The sequence below is a fragment of the Pleurodeles waltl genome, chromosome 2_2, assembly GCF_031143425.1.
Source record: "Pleurodeles waltl isolate 20211129_DDA chromosome 2_2, aPleWal1.hap1.20221129, whole genome shotgun sequence".
Classification (NCBI taxonomy): domain Eukaryota; kingdom Metazoa; phylum Chordata; class Amphibia; order Caudata; family Salamandridae; genus Pleurodeles; species Pleurodeles waltl.
This window is the reverse complement of record NC_090439.1, coordinates 324,111,173-324,133,092: the sequence shown is the minus strand read 5'-3', so window position 1 is coordinate 324,133,092 and position 21,920 is coordinate 324,111,173.

The window sequence follows — 21,920 nt, the reverse complement described above, 5'->3', positions numbered from 1 at the left end:
TAATTCCCTAGTATATGGTACCTAGGTACCCAGGGTATTGGGGTTCCAAGAGATCCCTATGGGCTGCAGCATTTCCTTTGCCACCCATAGGGAGCTCAGACAATTCTTACAAAGGACTGCCACTGCAGCCTGAGTTAAATAACGTCCACCTTGTTTCACAGCCATTTTACACTGCATTTAAGTAAATGATAAGTCACCTATATGTCTAACCCTCACTTAGTGAAGGTTAGGTGCAAAGTTACTAAGTGTGAGGACACCCTGGCACTAGCCAAGGTGCCCCCATATTGTTCAGGGAAATTTCCCCAGACTTTGTGAGAGCGGGGACACCATTACATGCGTGAACTACATATAGGTCAATACCTATATGTAGCTTCACAATAGTAACTCCGAACATGGCCATGTAACATGCCTAAGATCATGGAATTGTCCCCCCAAAGCCAAATCTGGTATTGGGGTGCCAATCCCATGCATCCCCGGGGCTCCAGCATGCAGAGGTGTGAGGGCACAATGGAGACCTCTGAGTGGCCAGTGCCAGCAGATGACGTCAGAGACCCCTCCTGATAGTCTCTTACCTGGTTAGGTAGCCAATCCTCCTCTGAGGGCTATTTAAAGTCTCTCCTGTGGTTTTCTCTTCAGATAACGAATGCAAGAGCTCACCAGAGTTTCTCTACATCCCTCTCTTCAACTTCTGCCAAGGATTGACTGCTGACTTCTCCAGGATGCCTGCAAAACCGCAACAAAGTAGTAAGACGACTACCAGCAAGATTCTAGTGCCTAATCCTGCCTGCTTTCTCGACCGTTTCCCGGTGGTGCATGCTCTGAGGGCTGTCTGCCTTCACCCTGCACTGGAAGCCAAGAAGAAATCTCCTGTGGGTCGACGGAATCTTCCCCCTGCTAACGCAGACACTAAACTTCTGCATCACCAGTCCTCTCTGTCCCCTCTCATCTTGACGAGTGTGGTTTCTGGAACACAGGAGCTGGATCCAAGTGACCCCGACAGTCCAGTGGTCCTTCTGTCCAAATTTGGTGGAGGTAAGTCCTTGCCTCCCCACGCCACACAGTAATCCTGTGTACTGCGTGATCTGCCGCTGCAAGGGCTTCTCTTCAATTTTGCGAGGATTCCTTCATGCACAGCACAGCCCAGGTCCCCAGCACTCTGTCCTGCATTGCTCAACTCACTGAGTTGACCACCGGCTTCGTGGGACCCTCTTTTGCTGAGTTGAGATGACAGCCATGTTCAGATTTCTTGAACGCCTGTTTAAGTGCTTCTGTGGGTGCTGCCTGCTTCTTCATGGGCTCTCTCTATTGCTGAGCGAGGTGCTCTGTCTCCTCCTCCAAGGGGCGACCTCCTGGTCCTTCCTGGGCCCGGGCAGCACCCATTATCTTCAACCATGACTCTTGCAGCTAGCAAGGCTTGTTTGCAATCTTTCTGCGTGGAAATAACTCTGCATCCTCCAGCATGCCATGGGACATCTTCTGGCCAAAGAAGAAGTTCCTGGCACCTTCCGTTGTTTCAGAATCTTTGGCTTCTTCCACCCAGAGGCAGCCCTTTTGCACCTTTATCCGGGGTTTAGTGGGCTCCTGCCCCCCTGGACACTTGCGTGACTCTTGGACTTGGTCCTCTTCCTTTACACATCCTCAGGTCCAGGAATCCATGTTCAGTGCTTTGCAGTCAGTTGATGCCTTTGCAGAATCCCCTATCTCAACTTTACTGTCTTTCTTGGGTAGTATGGTAACTTTGCTCCTACTTTTCAAGGTCTTGGGATGGGGTATCTTGGACACCCTTAGTGTTTTCTTGCACTCCCAGCGACCCTCTACACACAACACTAGGCCTGGGGTCCATTTGTGGTTTGCATTCCACTTTTGGAGTATATGGTTTGTGCTGCCCCTAGGCCTATTGTGTCCTATTGCATCCTATTGTATTCTACAGTGTTTGCACTACTTTTCTAACTGTTTACTTACCTGATTTTGGTTTGTGTGTATATTTTGTGTATTTTACTTACCTCCTAAGGGAGTATATCCTCTGAGATACCATTGGCATATTGTCACTAAAATAAAGTACCTTTATTTTTAGTACCTCTGAGTATTGTGTTTCTTGTGATTTAGTGCTACATGATATACGTGGTATAGTAGGAGCTTTGCATGTCTCCTAGTTCAGCCTAAACTGCTCTGCTATAGCTACCTCTATCAGCCTAAGCTACTAGAACACTACTGATCTACTAATAAGGTATAACTGGACCTGGCACAAGGTGTAAGTACCACAAGGTACCCACTAGAAGCCAGGCCAGCCTCCTACAACCACTTCTGTCAAGGAAGAGAACTGTTGAATCTCCAGGGCTTGGAGTTATGTTTTAGGGAATGACATGCCCTATACCTTTCCTTGTGCTTCCCAGTTGCATATGATATTATCTGCCCCCATTTTATGGCCTTCATGGCTTCCCAGTGATTAGTGTGCTTCAGGTCTGGGGAAGTACTTAATCTGAAGTAATCTGTAATCCCCTCTCTGGCATTATTGGAGTAATCTGTGTCTTTGAGCCAGCCAGCATGAAGGCTCCATTGCCTACTCCGCCCCCACCTCCTGTGCCTCGAAGTTGTATTTCGACTGGAGAGTGGTCAGACACTGCCCTTGGATGGGTGGCTTCTCCCTATATCCCCTGCAAGTCTGCCATCAGAACAGATATGTAGCCAATTCTGGAGTAAGAGGTGTGTAGATATGATAAGTGAGCATATTCCTTCGTATAAGATTGTAGGTATCTCTGTGTATCATGTAACACCAGTGAGTCTGCCAAGTGGCCCTGTGCAGTCACTCTGGGTTTGCCTCTTGTGTCTGTAGTATCAAGGGGTGCTTGCATAATATTGTTAAAGTCACCCCAATTGTTGTGCGCCCCTCTGAATGCAGCTATGGCTTTCGTAAGATCTGTCAGGGTTTGGTTTTTCAGGACCGGAGGAATCTGTACAGTAAATATTGACCACACCCTTCTATTGACTGTGCCTGTAATTCTGAGAAAGGGCTCTCTGGGTATGCAGGAGTATTTGCTACCAACAATGGAATGTTTTATATTTTAGACCATGTTATACTCAAAATGGCCCAGGAACATGCAGTTACCACCCATAAGATTAGTCTCCTGGAGGAGGAGTGCTGCGGGACGTAGGACCCAAGCTGGATGCAGCACCACCCTCCTCTATATTATTTCATTTAGGTCATTGATGTTCTAAGTTAGGATTGTCTATGATGGGTCCCCTTGGTCAGGTGTCATGTTTGGTGGCATGAGAGTCATTATTACCCTTCATAGTTGTACACCACCCATACCTTATTGAACCTAAACTATAAACATCCTCATTCCTGAACTTTCCCCACCTTCTAAATGTGAAGCATCTGTCACCCACATAGATAGTAACTTTTACAAAACAGGTGGGATAGGAATTGAAGGAAAGAAAAGAAGACAAACAAACCAAATAATAACAGAATGCAATACAACAGGTGTCGGTCTCTGAGACTCAAGGAAGAGGCACCATTATGCACTGAGTTTGTGCTCAAATATGAGCCCATCCTGCTATTTCTGACATGTTGCATGTTTGTGTAAACTGAACACTGGGGTTCAAATCCTGAGTACCTGGCCATCAGGGGTTCAAATCCCGAGTTCCTGGTCGTCAGGGACTACCTGAAGGTCAGTGCAAGGGGAGCATGCTTTGACATCATCGCCAAAGCCCGCTGAAGTGGTGTTGTCTTTTGTGCTCCCTTCGCCCTGGAGCCTTCATGTCTCCTGTTTCATCTCCTCAGGGCACTTACCCATGCCTGGGGGCCCTGGATTGACTCCCCACCACCATCTAAGGTCAGGGGGATTCTCAAATGTTTTACTAAAGGGTTTCCTTTCTTCCATCCAGTCTCCTGCTGGTTCCAGGATGTCAAAAAGAAATATGATTTACTTTGGAATAAAACTTTCAATCATGCAGGGCAAGGTAACGCATTGTTGCTGGAAATTTCTGTTTTTGTTTCACCCCAAGAAACGAGTTGCACTTTATTGGTATAGCCTAGGAAAAGCATGACTTTTTGCCCTGGTGCAGAACAGATCTGACTGTTGACGAACCAGCTGCAGGATTGCATGTTTATTGGTATAGTTCAATATCCCAATAAGGAAAGGGTGAGGGGGGCCCTGGTGGGGGCCTAGTTGCCAGTACTCTATGTGCTTTTTCTTCAGCACAGCACAGTGACTGATCTAACTACATCATTAATGACCTGAACCAATCTGTAAGGAAGGTGATCAGTTGTGGACCCTTCAAGCCTTTCCGGGAGGTCCACAAGCAGTAGGTTGTTCCTGTGGGATTGGCCCACGGCATCCTCCACCCTCTGTTCCAATCTATCCATTAAAGTTTGCAGCCATTTGAATTCTTTGAGTGCTAAATTAAGTGTGGCAATGTGCTGCTCTGCCATGCATGTAGAAAGGTTCCTCAAGTCTTGCCTAAGCAGGGAGAGCTTCCCAATCTTTTTGTTAAAGTCTTTGGTTGAGTCCTTAAACAGCTGAAGGACTGTGGCCTGAGTAATAGGATCACCAGGGTTGGTTTGGCCTTTGGTGTCCGCTGTCCCACTAGACCTGGTAATGACCGGGCAGGCTTAGTAAAGCAGTCAATTTTTTCTTGTCTGGTCATAAGCATCCGCTTATTTTTCACAATATCATGAAGTTGGACTGAGCTGGGAGGCTTTGAGCACCTCCCTTGCCCCACAAACCCCTCTTGTAAGCAGCCAAGACTGGGCATGCCAGTGTCATCCCAAAAGCCGCCTGCACTTGCAACATGGCCTTGGTGGAGTCTTGCCACTAGAAACATCTATATATTTACTCTCTGTTCAGAATGGTCGGTGACCATCCAGATGTACCTTGGTGCTGAGCCTTCACTCTGCTTGGTCTGTCACAGGGGTCGGTGCCTCTCTCATGGTGTGGGGTCTGATGGAGGCCCCCCACTGTGATTCCTACAAGTTCCCCCAGCCATTTGTGTGATTTCTAGCCAAGCAGTCTCTAGTTTGGTTCAGCGGTTATGGGGTCACCATTGTCCTCAGCAGCGACGGACCGGAGGCCGTGTGTGTTGTACAAGGGGTAGGCGGATTTATTGTTGTTGGTAAACTGGCCATTTGTGTCACTCCCAGCTGCCATGACTGTTCCAGTTGTGCCAGTCACCTTCCTGTGGCTGCTTGTCCCAGCCCCCACAGTGAGAGAGGGTCTTCACCAACAAGGCTCCTCCAGCCTTAAGCCATTCTGAGCAGCGCAGTGTCCCAGTTAAGGTACAGCATCCTGCGAGTCAATATCTGGAAGGCTGTTGCAGTACTTCGCCCTCCACCTCTGCTCCTTCACTGTCTCAAACTCAGCTACCCCTCCCTGCTGCAAACTGCCCAGGCCTGCCGGCAGCGCCACTTGTCCTGTTCATCTGTTAGTCACTACAGCCCCCGGTGAGACATGGGTCTCAAAATCAGTCTGTTGCATCAAAGACTGGGCCATCTGCCAGTGCAGTCTTCACTCGCCACAACCCACAGCGCCTCCAATCACCTCCTTTGGGTCATCTACCCTGTGCAGGAGACCCCTGGTTCAGAAATGGGGGACTGGCAGTCAGTTGAAGCAGGATATGGCAGAATAGGCCAGATAAATTAAGGTTTTTTTTATCAGTGGAATGGAGTTTCCCCTAGCCTGCGAACACCATCTTTGGCTGCCAAGTCACACCCCTCTCTTGTCATCTTTAATTGCATTTAGATGACTATGTATTTCTAATATACCACTATTCATCTAACTCGATTTCTTTACACTCTCTGGAGCATTCTTAGGCTACTTATTTTGGGACTGGTCTTGTAATTATCACAATTACAATTCACTAAACAAGCTGTCACACTACACCAAGTACTCCTTTTTGCACTTTATGATTAGATGCAAACATTGAGCTGTCAAGAAAAGAAGCATTGACAAAGACAGAAAGGCTGGCTTGTTTGCTAGGAAAAAGTATTTGGCAATATTTAGGTGACCTTGTGTGCATGGATCCCAGTTGACTTAAAAGAAAACACCACATTGAGACAACCTCTTGGGCTGCAACATTTTGAAAACCGTGAGTAGACCTTCATTGTTGAAAATCCTGCATTTCAAGTCTTAAACTTTTCTCACAAATTTAAGTGTTGTGAAAGTGAGTCAGAAAACTAAATCAAATTTGTATTGTAAGCGGTGAAAGTAAAAGGCAGAGACAGCAAAATATTGCATAGTAGATACTTCTGACAAAGAGCTTTCAGTTTCGCTACATCTGTGTGCACTTGGCGTTTACTTTATGAACAAAAGAATGTGTTAGTCCAACAACATATTTTCATCATAGCACAGTAAAACAAATGAGTACAAATCAATCAATCAATCAATCTATTTATAAAGCACACTACATACCCGTGATGGTTTCTAGGCGCTGAAGGGGGAGGGGGTGCTGCTACTGCTTGAAGAGCCAGGTCTTGAGGTGTCTTCTGAAGGAAAGCAGGTCCTGGATCTGTCTTAGGTCAGAGAGGAGGGTGTTCCAGGTCTTGGCGGCGAGATAAGAGAAAGATCTGCCACCGGTGGATCTGCCTCGGATGCGGGGGATGGAGGCGAGGGCGAGGTTGGCAGAGCGGAGTTGCCGGGTGGGGGTGTAGAAGCTGAGTCTGCTGTTCAGGTAAGTCGGTCCGGTGTTGTGAAGTGCCTTGTGTGCATGGGTGAGGAGCTTGAAGGTGATCCTCTTGTTGATGGGGAGCCAGTGAAGGTCTCTTAGGTGGGGGATGATGTGGCTGTGGCGAGAGATGTTGAGGATGAGTCGGGCGGAGGCATTTTGGATGCGTTGGAGGCGTTGCAGGTGTTTGGATGGGATGCCAGCGTAGAGAACGTTGCCGTAGTCGAGTCTGCTGCTGACGAGGGCCTGAGTTACTGCTTTTCTTGTTTCGGTTGGGATGCATTTGTAGATTCTGCGAAGCATGCGGAGGGTGTTGTAGCAGGAAGAGGAGACGGCGTTGACTTGCTTTGACATGGAGAGGGATGAGTCGAGGATGAAGCTGAGGTTTTGTGCGTTGTCGGTAGGTGTCGGTGGGGAACCCAGCGAGGCTGGCCACCACGAGTCGTCCCAAGCGGAGGGGGTGGGCCCCAGGATGAGAACCTCTGTTTTGTCCGAGTTCAGTTTCAGCCGGCTGCCTCTCATCCAGTCAGCGATGGCTTTCAGCCCCTCGCGGAGGTTGGTTTTGGCAGTGAGTGGGTCCTTGGTGAGGGAGAGGATGAGTTGGGTGTCGTCAGCGTAGGAGATGATGTTGAGGTTGTGTTGACGAGCTACTTGTGCGAGGGGGGCCATGTAGATGTTGAACAGCGTCGGGCTAAGGGATGAGCCCTGGGTACGCCGCAGATGATGTTGTAGGCTTTGGATTGGAACGGGGGAGGTGGACTCTCTGGGTTCTGCAGGAGAGGAAGGATGTGGTCCCGTTGAGGGCCTGGTCTTGCTTCGATGAGGTGGATTTTCATAGTGTGGTGGCAGACAGTGTCGAAGGCAGCCAACAGGTCTAGGAGGATGAGGGCTGATGTTTCTCCATTGTCGAGATGGCTTCTGACAAAGGGTGATTTATGAATAAGAATGTTTGACAGGATCCAAAGAGTTAGAGCTTCCTAAACAGAAATTTGAAAATCAATGAAACTGTTGCCGTATAAGGAAAGTAAATAAATTAAAGAAACAGACGGGCTCTCAAATAAAAGCTACACTTTATGTTGCATCTTCAGTAAAAGAACTATTTGATGCCTCACCACCAAAATCTAATGAGAACACAATGGGACAATGTAATGATATGTATTACATATCTTGGCCTTGATGGATGGTGCTTCCAAGCAATGGGAAACTATGGAAAACATGAAAGCCAATAGCTGAACCAAATCCCTCTCACACTTTGTATTTATTTTCATACTTTTTGACAGATTGATGACATGAGACCTTTTTGCCAGGTAAATCATGGTGAGGCTTTTTTTATTTTAACTTGTGTAAGCATTTATGTTGCTCTTGATGTCCTAGCAGAGTTAGGAAACATGTTGGTGCCTGTTTTGATGTTGCCTCAATTACAATGACGGATACATCATGTAGAGCTGAAAAAATCTCAATCAAGAAGTAAAGCAGCAGAAGACCATATCTTCCAGCACCTCTAGCCAGATAGTGCATATGGATTGTTTTTCTGTTCCCACTTAGATCTACCCATGCTACACAAAACACCATTTTTCAGAAGAGTCTCTGAATATTGAACCTCTATTTAGTGTAATTGCATTCATCAGTAAGGCAGCTATTCGTGCAGACTCTCAGTCCTGCACTCATTGGGTTCTTTTTATTTGTTAGTGGGTAACTTGAATCACTGAATTTCCTATTGGATTGTAATTATAAAACAATATATGCTTGTGTATGCTAATGTTTCTGGACTGCATCAGGAAACTTGCTGGCGGAGCACAAGGCAAGCAACATGTTTGGAGGTCTAGGAGAAAGAAAAACGAGCCTCTGTTTCATGAAGAAAGCCTAATACAAGAACCAATTAGGTATTGGGTTCTGCATGGCTGGGGATTGTGCTATAATCTAATTTGTTGGCTGTATGTTCATATGTAAACGTATGAACGTGTATATGTGGACATTTGTGGAAAATGGTCAGGTGACTTGAGAGTTTGGACAGTAAGAATATCTATTGATATATTTAGGCACATTGTGGTATAGGTTCAGTTTTCTTACAAATATTATGGACTGATGGTGAGCAGTCTCTTTTCTCTGATCAGAGTCACTTTGAGATGTGACTATGGGTGTACAAAGTTGAAAAGACTTCCATCACACAACGTTTTTCCATTTTTGCAAAAACTGTTAACAACTTTGCATACTCCAAAGATAGCAAAGTGATATTGGGGAGAAAAAGAGCCCTGCATGGCATCAGTTAAATATTTCTACTGAAGCATAGTAGTACAAGCAGCAGAATTGATGGTTGGTGGGTGAGCACTGTGATTCCTGGCTTCTGGACATTTGCAGCTACTTACCTGCCACCACTCATTGCTGAGAGCATTCCTCAACACGAATCCGTAAATTGCATTGTGCAGCAGGCAATGGTTGCTGCCCAAACCATGCGCTTATTCAATGCTGTCAATTATCTCACCTTTCTGGGAAGAACATCAGATAGCAAAAAATAGTCACCACAAAACAAAGAGGGCAACGAAGAGGGAGTATGACAGAGCCTTACAATCTCCCAGTACACACACTTAGATCAACCAAAGCAAGGTCCTTCTCCTGCTAATCAATTAATATTTCTTTTGTTTTCCTAAAGCCCTGCTTGTGCAAAAGAAATCTCTTAGGTTTGTAAAAAGGTTCCTCACCCCTAACCTTTGTGGGATGCTTCATCATTAGACCCTCACACTATGAATGGCACTGCATTAGAGTGAGCTCAACTATAAATCTGAAAGTTCTTTGATACTGTAGGGATGAGAGAGAAGAAGGTTAAAATTGTCTAGGATGTAACCTAGATGTTCTGAGGGCAATGATGGCCTCTATGTCCTATGTCCAGGTTTACATGTTAGGGTCATGTCAGGTTGCCCTTATGGTTCAGGTGGCCCTCGTCAGGACCAAAACATGCCCACAAAATACAGGGGGGGGGGGTCTGTGATAATTCTCAAGTTTATTGGTGAAGATTATTTTAATGCATATGCAAACTCGCAGATGTGAAGGGGACTCATTGATAGCTCCCACTCGAGGTAAAGGTTAGCCCCATAAGAAGTGTGGTGGGGCCCGCTCTGTAGTCAAACATCCGTCAAGAGCTCTGGTCAACAATTCCAACTATCAAGCCATCCATGCCCCTGCATCACCAGCTTTAGGAAAAACGAAGAAGTATTCAATGATTATTTAGAGAAAGACCTTACCTTTGTTTGATCTATATGCAAGAAATAGTCACCTGTAGCTGAATGGGCGATCTAAACTTCGCCTCAGGGAAGGTCGGGTTTTCCATCGCTGCCCAAATTTGCATTTAATGTATAAAGCTTTGCCCAGTCATACATGCAGTATCTTTTCTTCAAACCTAGAATCAGACTAGCTTTACAGCAGTAGATGTTGTTTTACGTTTGTTTTACAGAAAACATTTTCATGAGAAATTGATATGCCATAATTGATGTACGTATTTTCTAAAACTCAAATGATGAAACATTATGTCAACTATGTTGTGATTTGAACCCTTGACCTGCAGGTGGCACGACCTCTATAGCAAGGTTTTATTAAATACACTAAGAGCCATATTTATGGCCAGGTCTCACAGTGCAGCAAGTCAACTTGCTCTGCTGCACTCCGTGACAGGGAAAGGACAGGAATGCACCATATGTATCACAATACAGCGCATTTCTGTCCTTTCCCATGTGCTGGCATCCTTTTGTCTGCCCAGCGCCTACACAGGGGCCCTTGCACCATAGTGCAAGTGTGCCTGTGCTGCATGCAAGATTGTTTTTGTGCAGGAAGGGGCACCTTCCTCCATCAAAACAATCCTGGGAGGCGTATTTCTCTTTCTAGCAAGAGGACAAAGTGAGGAGAAATAGAGGTATTTCTCCTTGTTACAACTCCGCTGGGAAGGCATAAGATTTTGGCACATGCCCAGGTGTACAAGTTCTTGTGACTATGGGGATACTTTCAAAATCCTTGGGAGTTGAGTGGGAGCACTCACACTATGGCCATGGAACAGGGCATAGTAACAAAATACAGCGATTTGTGCTGCATTGCGTTACTCTAGGTTTTTGAAGCCTCTCAAAGCCACGCAAAGTGACTGCATGGCTTCAAAAATCTGACTCAGAGGCTTACATCACACATGTACAATGTTGCATGGAGCAAACATGATACAACATGAATTGCGGTTGTAGTTTGTGTGAAATTACACAGAGACTCCGTGGTTGGCCTTATCCAAATTTTGCCTGGTGAAATGTGTGTGGGAAGAACTACAATATTCTAATTTAGTAGCTTGAAACTCCAGAAAACATCCTACAATGTATTTTGCTACACAATTAATCTCTATTCCAATCTAGAGAACTTTCAATGATGGTTTATTACTCTGCATCAGGGTAGCAATTATTCTTGGTGCAGTGTTACCACCAGACAATTTTCAAATAAGTATTCTTCATTTAGACCGCTGCAGAACAACGTTACATAAGGGAGGTAGACTGGGCGGGTAACATTAGAGGTGTATTGGAATGAATATCTTGCTTCAGGGGTTTCCACTTTTCAGGAAAAGGATTGGACAGTGAAGTGACTCTCTGCTACATAGATGGCCCTATATTCTTCCAAAATGCTTTGTGTACTGTGCCAATTGCTTTACATTTGTAATTTCATGTCTCACATAGACAGGTGCTTGGAGACTGCTGCCTTAGGGGCTGTTCACAAAATACATGCAAGCAGCATTACTAAAGAGAAATTCAGACAATCCGGTATTTGAATTTTGATAATGGTTTAGTATGAAGAGGATGAGGAAGAGTGTTGCTTAATCTGGCACTGTTTGTTTCAGTACGTAATTCATATGTTATACTTTTTTATTGCAACACAGAGTATCTAATATCAATAGGAAGAGATTTTTGCGAGATCATTATACCGAGAGAAATCCTGGTGGAACCCACTACCACCAGACAAGTTTCACGTTAGCATTCCTCAATAAGATCCCTGTAAAACACTGTTACTCAAGGAGGGTAAATTTAACTGTGGATTAGAATGATCCTTTTATTCCGGGAGTTGTCAAAGTTCATCTAAGGGATAGCCCGGTGAAGGAAATATTAGCCCAGGCTACCATCCATAACAAATGCATTTTACTGTAAAAAGATAATTGTACGATAAAAAATAATTGATGCAGAAGTGGTAGTCCTGGAAGTGACAACAGACATTTCTCATCATGCTCCACAAACACCAAATGTTCAAGACTGGAAAGAATACCACTGCTACATTATTGTGAGTTTACATTTTATACACAAATGACAGCTCTTGCAGTTCTCAATAGAATGGCTTTCTGCAGTGCCTATAATAACACAAAAGATGAAAAATGAAACTGTATTTGCTCACCCTTTTGCTTCAATGAATAGAGTTGCTGCTGAGCACGAAACTTCCCAATATAGAAAAGAGGAGTATGTTATGTGTTATGAATTTGGAATCCAATTACAGTGCCCAAACTTTGCAACTAAAAGTAACATGTCAGGTTCTCTCAACTTTTTTTCAAACATCGCTAATGCTAATATACAAACGAACAATGCAAATGCATTTTTGCACCAGGTGGTGTAAATCTCATTATTTTACTTGTTTTTTGGTGTAAATCTTGGTCCAAAAATGCACTCCACTAAGTGCCATGTTGCATTATCTGGAGCATTCATTTGGACACGTCTGGCAAGGTTTAAAAGATCATGTTCTGTCTAGAATTGAGTGCCCCAAATGAAGACTTCAAATTTCTGTAAAAAAATTAAAAAAATTAATCTCATAACATGCATTGGTGCCTTGTGACAGTTCTAATTTAGGCCCCCACCACATAACTGGTTGCTTTCTTTATATAAGCAAAAGTCTCAGCGTCAAGTAAACTCGATTCTTTTGAAATAATGGTTTGTGTTCAAGCAAAATCAATAAATTGTGCTTCCTAGTTAATTATGTAATTAGGAGTCAATTCCGCTTTTCTGGGATATGTGATGTGATCTTGCCCTCCGAATCTGGAAAATAATCAAGGGCGGTTTCTTCGGAATTTAAAAGCCCTGAATTCCCGCTTGATAGAACAACACAAATGTGCAGTGTGCACTATAGGCAAAACGTTTAAAAGCATCTCAATCGCTAGGTGAAAGTGCCTCTTGCCAAAAAGTGATATATTTTAAATGCATTTAGGCATTCAAAATATATTGTATTGCTGGCTTGTGCTTGTATGAATCTCAGAACTTTATTAGACCATGCGAATGGCAAGGAAAGATGCGTTTGCAGGATGTGATCGGAAAAACATCGCATACAAATTCAACCAAAATTATTCAAAGTAATATGTGTAAGAGAAAGTTTAGAAATGCTCCCCTGTGGACGTTTTCAGTGAGATAGAGTCTTTTCTAAGTGCCACTGTCCTGTGTGAGGGTGACTTGTCAAACCAAACAACATAAAATGCCGGTAGTAAGTTAAACACTTGCCACTGTGACCTGCAGGTCTTGAGTTTGATTACTGGCAAGTCGTCTCAGTCTTCTATCCTTGCCACGTAGGTAAAGTGAGTGCTGTTAAATTGGTTAAAAGGAGTACTGGTTATTCACAGGGCGTACCAGCGAGGTGTAAATACTCTATAAAAAAAACTATTAGTGCCGAAAGTGAGTCTGTCTTCTTTTGCCTATGACAAAGGCTGTACATAGTAAGTGTTTCTCTGCTAAATAAGCAGCTTAGCCTTCTTTGCAAAACGTTTTGTACATTATGACAATCGCCTTACATTGGCAGGTTTGTGTTTCACATGAACAGGCACATCTTGGAGACTTCACCAAGAGCTATTCACTATGTAATAGCGACCACTGTTACTAAAGAAATATTCAGATAATACTCTTGGTGAAGTCTTAAATTGTGTAGGATGAAGAGAATGAGGAAAAGCCAAGTTTAGGCGGGCACTAATTGTTTCAGTAAGTGATTCATGTGCCGTTTTGGGATTGCAACAGGGGTGTGTGTCGGGATGGTTCTAATACCAACAGAATGGGATTGTGTTGAGATAGTTCAATTGTGGGTGATTTTAGTCAAATCACTACTGCAGACAATACAGAAATGTGTCCCTCTTTTAGAATCCTGTGGAACACCGTTACTTTGACCTTATTTGAGTATTTAGACACATCCACAAGGTTGTTGAAGTGGGTGATGTAGCTGAGAATGCCACATGTTCTTAGTTTCAGATTCATAAAATAATTATTGATGGACTGGTAAAGATATTTCCATTCAAGTTTAGGGCCTGATTTATATTCTGGTGGGGGACCCATTGTTCCACGAGGGCTACAGAGTAAATGAATCTGTCAACGCAGTGGGGGGAGGTCTAGCCAGAATTATAAATGACTGCCAAGCTGGTGGTCATTAATAAAGCATTGTCAAGAAGCCCCATCACAGTGGAGCCTTACAGCAAACTGTTTTCTTTTTCTACTTTCAAAAAGTAAATCCCAAAACATGATTTTCTTTTTGAAAATAAATAAGAAAATGCCCCCTTTGTCATAAGAGTCATCTCCCTAAGTGAGGGGTGCAATATGTCTTTTTTACTGTCCCCCAGACTTTGCCTGGAGGTGATAGACAGAGGTTTGAATAGTAGTCACTGTCATAGCCAAACGTAAGGTCCCTCCGTATGTGGACCACTATGTTTGTGGGGAGGGAACTCCATTGCTGTTGCAAGAGTACCCTCTCAGCCAACGTATAAATCAGTAGGCCTGAGCGGAGTTCCCCAAGTTGCGCTACGTGGAACTCCACGAAGTGGTAAAAAAACTCTGCTGCGCTATGCAAGTTCCTTGGGTGGATGGAGTTTCCCATCACAGCTGCTTGTGTTGTATTTTACTTCAAATGCAATGAAGAGTATGTTCTCGCAATTTAAAATTGCACAAGAAGGGCATTACATGGCTGACATGGATACAGCATGTTGTTTTCTTACTCTGCTCATGGTACTGGACCTGTTTTTTCTAAACCCTCCCTAATCTTTTCAATCCTCCACCCTTCTAATAATTCTACCTCCCTTTTTTGTTTATTGTATTATTGTGTGTCTATGTATTTTTATGTTTTGTTTTACAATTATTTGTGTTTTTTTGGTCTTTTTGTATTTTTGTTTATTTTCCTCTTTACTTCCTTAGTTATTTTTTCCATCCTTCTCCTGTTTCTTTTCCTCACCTCACCCAGAGCCATGGCAGAGAAGGGTGGCGAATAAGGGAGCAGTGATGCCAGACCCCCCGAACAGCCAGCAGCAGTAGCCACCTTTCAAACGACGCACCAGCCAGGTCCAGTGCACCACCTAGCAGCTGACACACCGCTGGGCAGCTAATCTCGACTCGGAGCAAGACCAGCTAGAGCTTTAACTATATTACTTGTTGTGTTTGTGTCCTACAATGCTAACTACTTTTCCAAATAGAATGTTGCTCACACTCTGAGGTAAGTTACATTTAGTTTACCTTTAGAATATTATTATGTGACCAAGTTTGAGCTAGGCATGCTACTGCATTGTACTCATCTGCACTCGCTTTGAATGATTATTTAAGAATGCATTGCAACACAGACTCCTCTGTCCTCCTGTCACCGTAGTGAATTATTGATATCAATGAGTTAGCATTCTCTGTGACTTTCTTTATGTAGCTCGTACAGCCACAAGCAATTTCACAGTGATATGTAGTACTAGTAGGTAACTATGCATTGAATGAAAGGGAGTCTGAGTTGGTCCATCAAGAGGGTTGAGAAACTAGAATAGAATCAAAGATCATTATTTGAAATGCATTAGTTCCAAATGTAGATTTTGTTAAAGAAATTTGGAAGAGGGATTTTAAGATTAGTATAGTCAACTTAACAATAGTTGCTACTAGAACCATACTCTACGATTTAGGTAAGTACAATGTTACTGCCTTTGCATATTATAAGAATTTTGTGAAGATTAATTGTACCTCTAAGCTATTTTTTTATACTCTTCAGTTCTTACATCAGCACCCCAGGGCAAGAAGAGGGACAGTGCCAAAGCGGTCCGGGAAATGCTGGGGAGGAGAAGGCACTGACCACCATCACCACTGCTGAGGGCTCAGCTTACCACAGTAAATCCTATTATTTAATTATTATTAGTATTTCCTGAACTTTTATCTCAGTCCACTATTATACTACTTTTCATCTTTCCTTGTTTGTTTTTTATACTGTCTCCTATTTTACCAACTCCCATATCCAATTTTTGTTTAATTTCTGTTATCCACACATTATCTTCTTTTCTTTTTTTCATGGGTTTTTTGGTAGCTGACTTTTTCTGGTCGTTGCTAGTCTGTAGATTTCTTCTGCTTCGTGGTAAACTTTCCCTCTCCCATAAATATTGTGTGGTACTGTAAGACAAATAACAGATTTTTGGTATTCTACAGTCTACTGTGAAGATTGCAGGCACAAGGAGCTAGTATTATAAATAATATTCACCATGTATGTTTGTTGAGAAGGCTTTCTTTTTCTTGCTCATGCTCTAACAGTTAACGAGAGAGTGGCCATAGTCGTGGACACCCCTCAATCCCCAATATTGTGCTGTCTAATTCATTTATAAAGTATCCCAGCAGTTCCCATGAAAGTGTAGCATGGTTAGAAAGTATGAGGTCCCATTGCATTTACCAACCAATACCGTGTGTCTTTCATTGACCATTATTATTCCAGCCCTTTACTATGCTTCAATGATTCAGAGTCATCATCATCACAGGCTATAGTTCAGCCCCTCCTTTACAAAAAGTTTATGGTTGGCTTTGCTACCTGGCTTTTCTAACATTGTGAACCAACAAAATACCCAGAATGATAGTTTTGATAGAACATACTTCAGTGGTAACCAACTTGTAGTGATGTATTGTGGTTCAATTTTTTTGATTAAAAAAACTAAGAGAGAAAAATGTGGGTTCTGAAAAATGTCTAATGTTTTTTTCTTGCCACACAGAGTGCCACTCAAATGCCACTGCAGCAGCAGAAGGAGCAGTGGAAGAAGCAGCGTCATGGACGGGCGGTGGTAAGTCACATTGCTTGCTTGTTGACAATCACTGTTATACTCACTAGCTACAAGATTGTCGTCGTGACTCGTGATTGTGAACCTCCAGCTTTACCAGCAACAGCAGTGGTTGAATTATGGTCTTTTCTATCTGCAACTCGGCAAACGCTCAATAATGTACACTGTACATGATTGCTTGATGGAAACGAAAAAGAATGGAATGTTAAAAGAAAAGGTGGGTGAAATGAGTGAAAGGAAAGGATGCGTGTCTGGGTGAAAGGATGCATGGGTGAGTTTTGAGTAAATGGATGGACAGTGAAAGAAGGATGATTGAAAGAAAGGGTGGATACTTAATTGGTGGATAATGGATTGGAAATTTTGGTGAAAGACTGGATGAGAGAAAGTTCAGCTTATATCATGCGGCTATGGTGAATATACTGAGGAAGAAAGAAAGAATGGTTGAATGATTGCTTGGATGAATAAACAAGGGAGCTCTTCTGGAGAGGGGCATGCTGCTCACCTACTTCAATTACATTGTTTTATGGTTATCAAAGCCATGGTTCAAAATGGGGGTTATTTAAATTTTTGGTCTAATCCCATGACTCACTGTATTTGTTGAGAGAGGCAGATAAATCCTACCCATCATTATTCATCAACTCCTCCCTGCCCATGGTATTTCAACACCCATGCCCGAAGTGCAGTTTGGTTTAATCCGTGACTACAGTGTTTACTGTGCAATGTGTGTCTGCTTGAGCTAATGCGGCATTTACAACATTTTCAATGCATTGCAAACCATACACTCAGCCACCTCTTAGTACTTCACTCATTTATTTGTACTTCACTCATTTATTCTTTACTAAGTTTCCATCCCAGCCTACCACAAAATTGAAAAAATCCATTCTTGGCATGTGCCACATATCTATGACCTTGTGAAGTGATTCCAAAATATATTTCATGGTTTCCCATAACAGATTTATTTTATACCTGTTCAGATTTTTCTCTTTAACCTTTTGTCTATTACTGTGACTGAATAAGCCAAAGCTTAGGCACATGACAAATTAATGATCAGTGACACTCCTCTATTCTATAGCTAAAGCTCTACCTACCTGTCTTATCCTTCTACCTTACCCTGTAATAGAGTAAATCAAATGTCCTTTCCTTACTGCCCAGCAAATTAATTTGTTTGAAATAATTTGTGGTGTTGGGCAAAACCAGTGAGTAAAGTGGAACAAAGTGCCTGATTTTATTTCGGGTTTGGCATAAGGGATACTCTGTGATGAAAGGGCCAAATATAGGCGGTGATTCTAACCGCGGTGGGCGGCGGTCGCCGCCCGCCATGCGGTTCCCGCCAAAAGACCGCACCGCGGTCACAAGACCGCGGCGGCCATTCTGGCTTTCCCGCTGTGCTGGCGGGCGACCGCCAAAAGGCCGCCCGCCAGCACAGCGGGAAAGACCCAGCAACGATGAAGCCGGCTCCGAATGGAGCCGGCGGAGTTGCTGGAGTGCGACGGGTGCAGTAGCACCAGTCGCGAATTTCAGTGTCTGCTAGGCAGACACTGAAATTCTTTTTAGGGCCCTCTTACGGGGGCCCCTGCAGTGCCCATGCCATTGGCATGGGCACTGCAGGGGCCCCCAGGGGCCCCGCGGCACCCCCTACCGCCATCCTGTTCCTGGCGGGAGACCCGCCAGGAACAGGATGGCGGTAGGGGGTGTCAGAATCTCCGCCGCCATGGAGGATTCTGCAGGGCAGCGGAAAGTCGGCGGTACACCGCCGACTTTCCGTTTCTGGCCGCGGCTGAACCGCCGCGGTCAGAATGCCCAGCGGTGCACCGCCAGCCTGTTGGCTGTGCTACCGCGGTCATTCGCCCTGGTGGTTTTTACCGCCAGGGTTAGAATGACCCCCATAGTCTATATAGCCCATTTTCTTTCCTGAAGTGCAGTCCAACAAGGTAATAATATCCACATTTTACATGTGCCGTCTGTGAAGTATCTTATTTATTTAACTGCCTCTTTGAAGTCAGGATAGGAGGTGAAAGGCATTTGTAGAAGAGCAGGCCCATTGGAATATAAGATAGATAATTGTCAACTACAGCTGCCCCAGCTGCAGACAGTAGTAAAATACCCGAAATCTAAAATATTTCTTTGTGCCATTTTTTGCAGCATTTTTAACGCCTGCACAGAGCAGGCATTAAAAGGAGGCCCACCATTATGGATAATGAGCCTCAATGTGCTTTGCAGGATTGGCGTTTACATTTTTGATGCTAATACTGCAAAGCGCCATACCAACATAATTTTTTTTGACAATTCTTCCCTAACTACTGCCACGGTGCACCGTATTTTAAATACAGCGCACACATGGTGGCGTAAGGGGGGTGCAAAGGGGTGCAAGAAAAGTGGCCCTGCAGTGGATGCAGCTTCACTTTTCTTAAATCAGGCCCCAAATCTAGTAGTGTTGACAGGTGGCGCCACCATATAATTGGTGCATTAGACATGATGGGCAATGTTAATTTCAACATTACTGGTGCATGGTCTGAGAGTCCTGGGCATATATTTGACCTCACTCACCCATGTGCACAGTTCCCAAGATATTAACTAGTAATCGAGTCTGGACCAAGACCTGTGGACCAAGGATGTGAAGGTGCCCTCCCCTATGCCTGGGCTGTGCAAGTGCCAGATGTCTGTCAAGCCATATTCCTCTGGACCTTCTCTTATGACCCTGGCCCCCTATTTACCATGCCAGTCTGTCACTGCAGAGTGGTTTATCTCTGGGTGCAGGTAAGTATTAGGGTCTCCCCATAAAATACATGTGGGTGCTAGCTTGTGAACATGACACCACACTGTCACATAGAACTCTGGGTCATCAATATTTGGGCTATACGTATTGAGTAGCATGACAGGTGTGCCCCATATATTGCCTTGAGTAATCGCTAGGCAGCCTTGCTCATACTTTAGTGCATGGGACACTTGTAAATGGTACGCCTTTCTTCACCAGAATTAAGACCCCTCTCGAATACACTGAGTGGGAGGAAGTTAGCTTGCATACCAACCATCTATACCCTATAGCTTGCTCTGTGCCACACATTAGATGTGTTTCTTATAGAAACAGTATCTTAATATTGTGCCTATTTAAGTAAGACAGAACCAGCCTGGCTGTATGTGGATAACTGAGACCTCTAACATTCCAGGTCAATAGTGCTATGTGACCCCCTGCTGCTCCATGATATCTGTATTGTAATGGAATGATTTTCTTGTAGCCAGCACAGTTCTCACATGTCATGACATTGGTTACTCGTGAAACAAGGCATTGGTAATTGAACACATAAAAAACAAATACCTGTCCCTTCTCCCACTTCAGCATCCCATCTTTGCTAAAGATAAAACCCCCCCTCAGAAAAAGGCAAACGTTCCCTCCCAACACACCAATACAAAACCCAACAAAAGAGAGTACTTGTAATAGTTATATGGGGTGCACCCTCCTGGGGGCTGCCATGTTCCCGAAACCCCTTCAGTTAAACAGGGGTGGCCAGGCCAACAATCTTATGGAATCTAGGTAGATTTGTTTGTTTTTGCCGACTCACAGCTACCAACAAAGCAGGAACCCAATCCGGTGTCTAATATATATCTTCACCATCACATTCACAGGAGGAGATGGGAACATCACTAGTGCCTTTGTCATATATTCGTTGTTGTCAATTCCATCCCACACTGGCGAGGACTAATTTAGATGGAGAAGTGTCTGTAGATAATCTTTGACTGCCTTAGGAGTTGTGAAAATTTTCAGCTTTCCTTCATGGTTTATGCAGGGTCTCGCTGGGGATAGCATGGTGACCTGTATTTCAGTTTTCTGTAACTGACGTTTGACTGTTATGTATTCCTTTTGTGCCGCCTTAACCACCAACGTGAAGTCCAAATAGTATGAAATAGTATTGCCTTGGTACTGTATATCGTTCTGTTCTCATGCCAGGCTAAGTACCTTATCTCAATCAAGGTAGTTCAGCAACCTTGTGATAATTGGGAGTGGAGAGGTTCCCGTTGGTGAATTTCTCATCAGTGATCTATGCACTCTTTCTGCTACAAACAGGTGTGACATACTATCCTTGCAGAGAAGGTCAAGGATCATCTGTTCAACAAAAGTCTCCATGCAGTCTAGATTGATAGACTCCTGTACCCCTGTAACACTGAGGTTATTGCATTGTGATGGAGCTTCTAAACCTTCATTTTTTGCTTGGATCACTGCTAAGACCTTTCCCATCTTGTGGCATTTAAGAACTCAAGCCCATCTTCCTCAGAGAAATCTACTTCTCTGCATCAGTGAGGCACACCGATTGTTTATCTAGTTTGGCAGACATGTGGTCAATCTGCAGGTTTAATGTGCCAATTTGTCTGTCAATAGACTGAAGGCTTTGTTGCATAACTATACTTTCCAGGGCAGTTGCTCCTTGTGCATTTGCATCTGGTTCCTAGGCAATCTGCTGATCTTGGGGAGTTTTAACTGATCTTTTGGACTCAGTTGTGATCCTTGTTTGTGTTCTGTCTGATTTCCCCATATTCAGGGTTATTACAGCACCCAACAGCCCTCTGCAGCACCAAACCACCACCTACACCAGTTAGTGTCTGCCAATCTGGGCATGAAAGAAACTTCTACCGGAGGCTATGCATCACTCAATCTCTCTCTGGCCACCTGTAGACTATGTTAAGTTGGGACAATTAATGCTAGAGTTGCCACAAGGGGCCTATCTTCACATGCTGGCCTCACCCATTCCCAGTCCAGGATTACCAGTGCTCACTTCCTTGTCATGGCTGACCTCAGCGCGCCTCACCAACAGGGAGAACAGTCAGAGCCTTGGGGCCTATGTTAGCTGCACGGTGCCCTAGCACTGGAGCGTTTCCCTCCAACTCCCAGGCCTAAGTAATTGTTGCTAGGGCCCTAGTTTCCCACTTGGGTTGCACGCCCAGGCCCTGTGACCTCAGAGCACTAGCTTTAGGGCTGACATGTCTCTCCCGCAGGCCTCTTTCAATACTTAGGAGGGCCACGGCTCTTAACATCTGCAGCCTTGCGCAGCCCTCCTGTTCAGCAGGCTCTCTCACCTCGGGTCTCAGCAGTGGATGCCAGTCCAGCACTGCTTGCCTTCAGTGCCTTGCTCACGGGTGAGATTGCCCTGTCTTGCTCTCCACCGCCACTTGGTTCCTCCCGCAGTCAAATCTCAGAGGCGGGCACAGACTTGCAGCTAATCAGCTCACCGCTAAA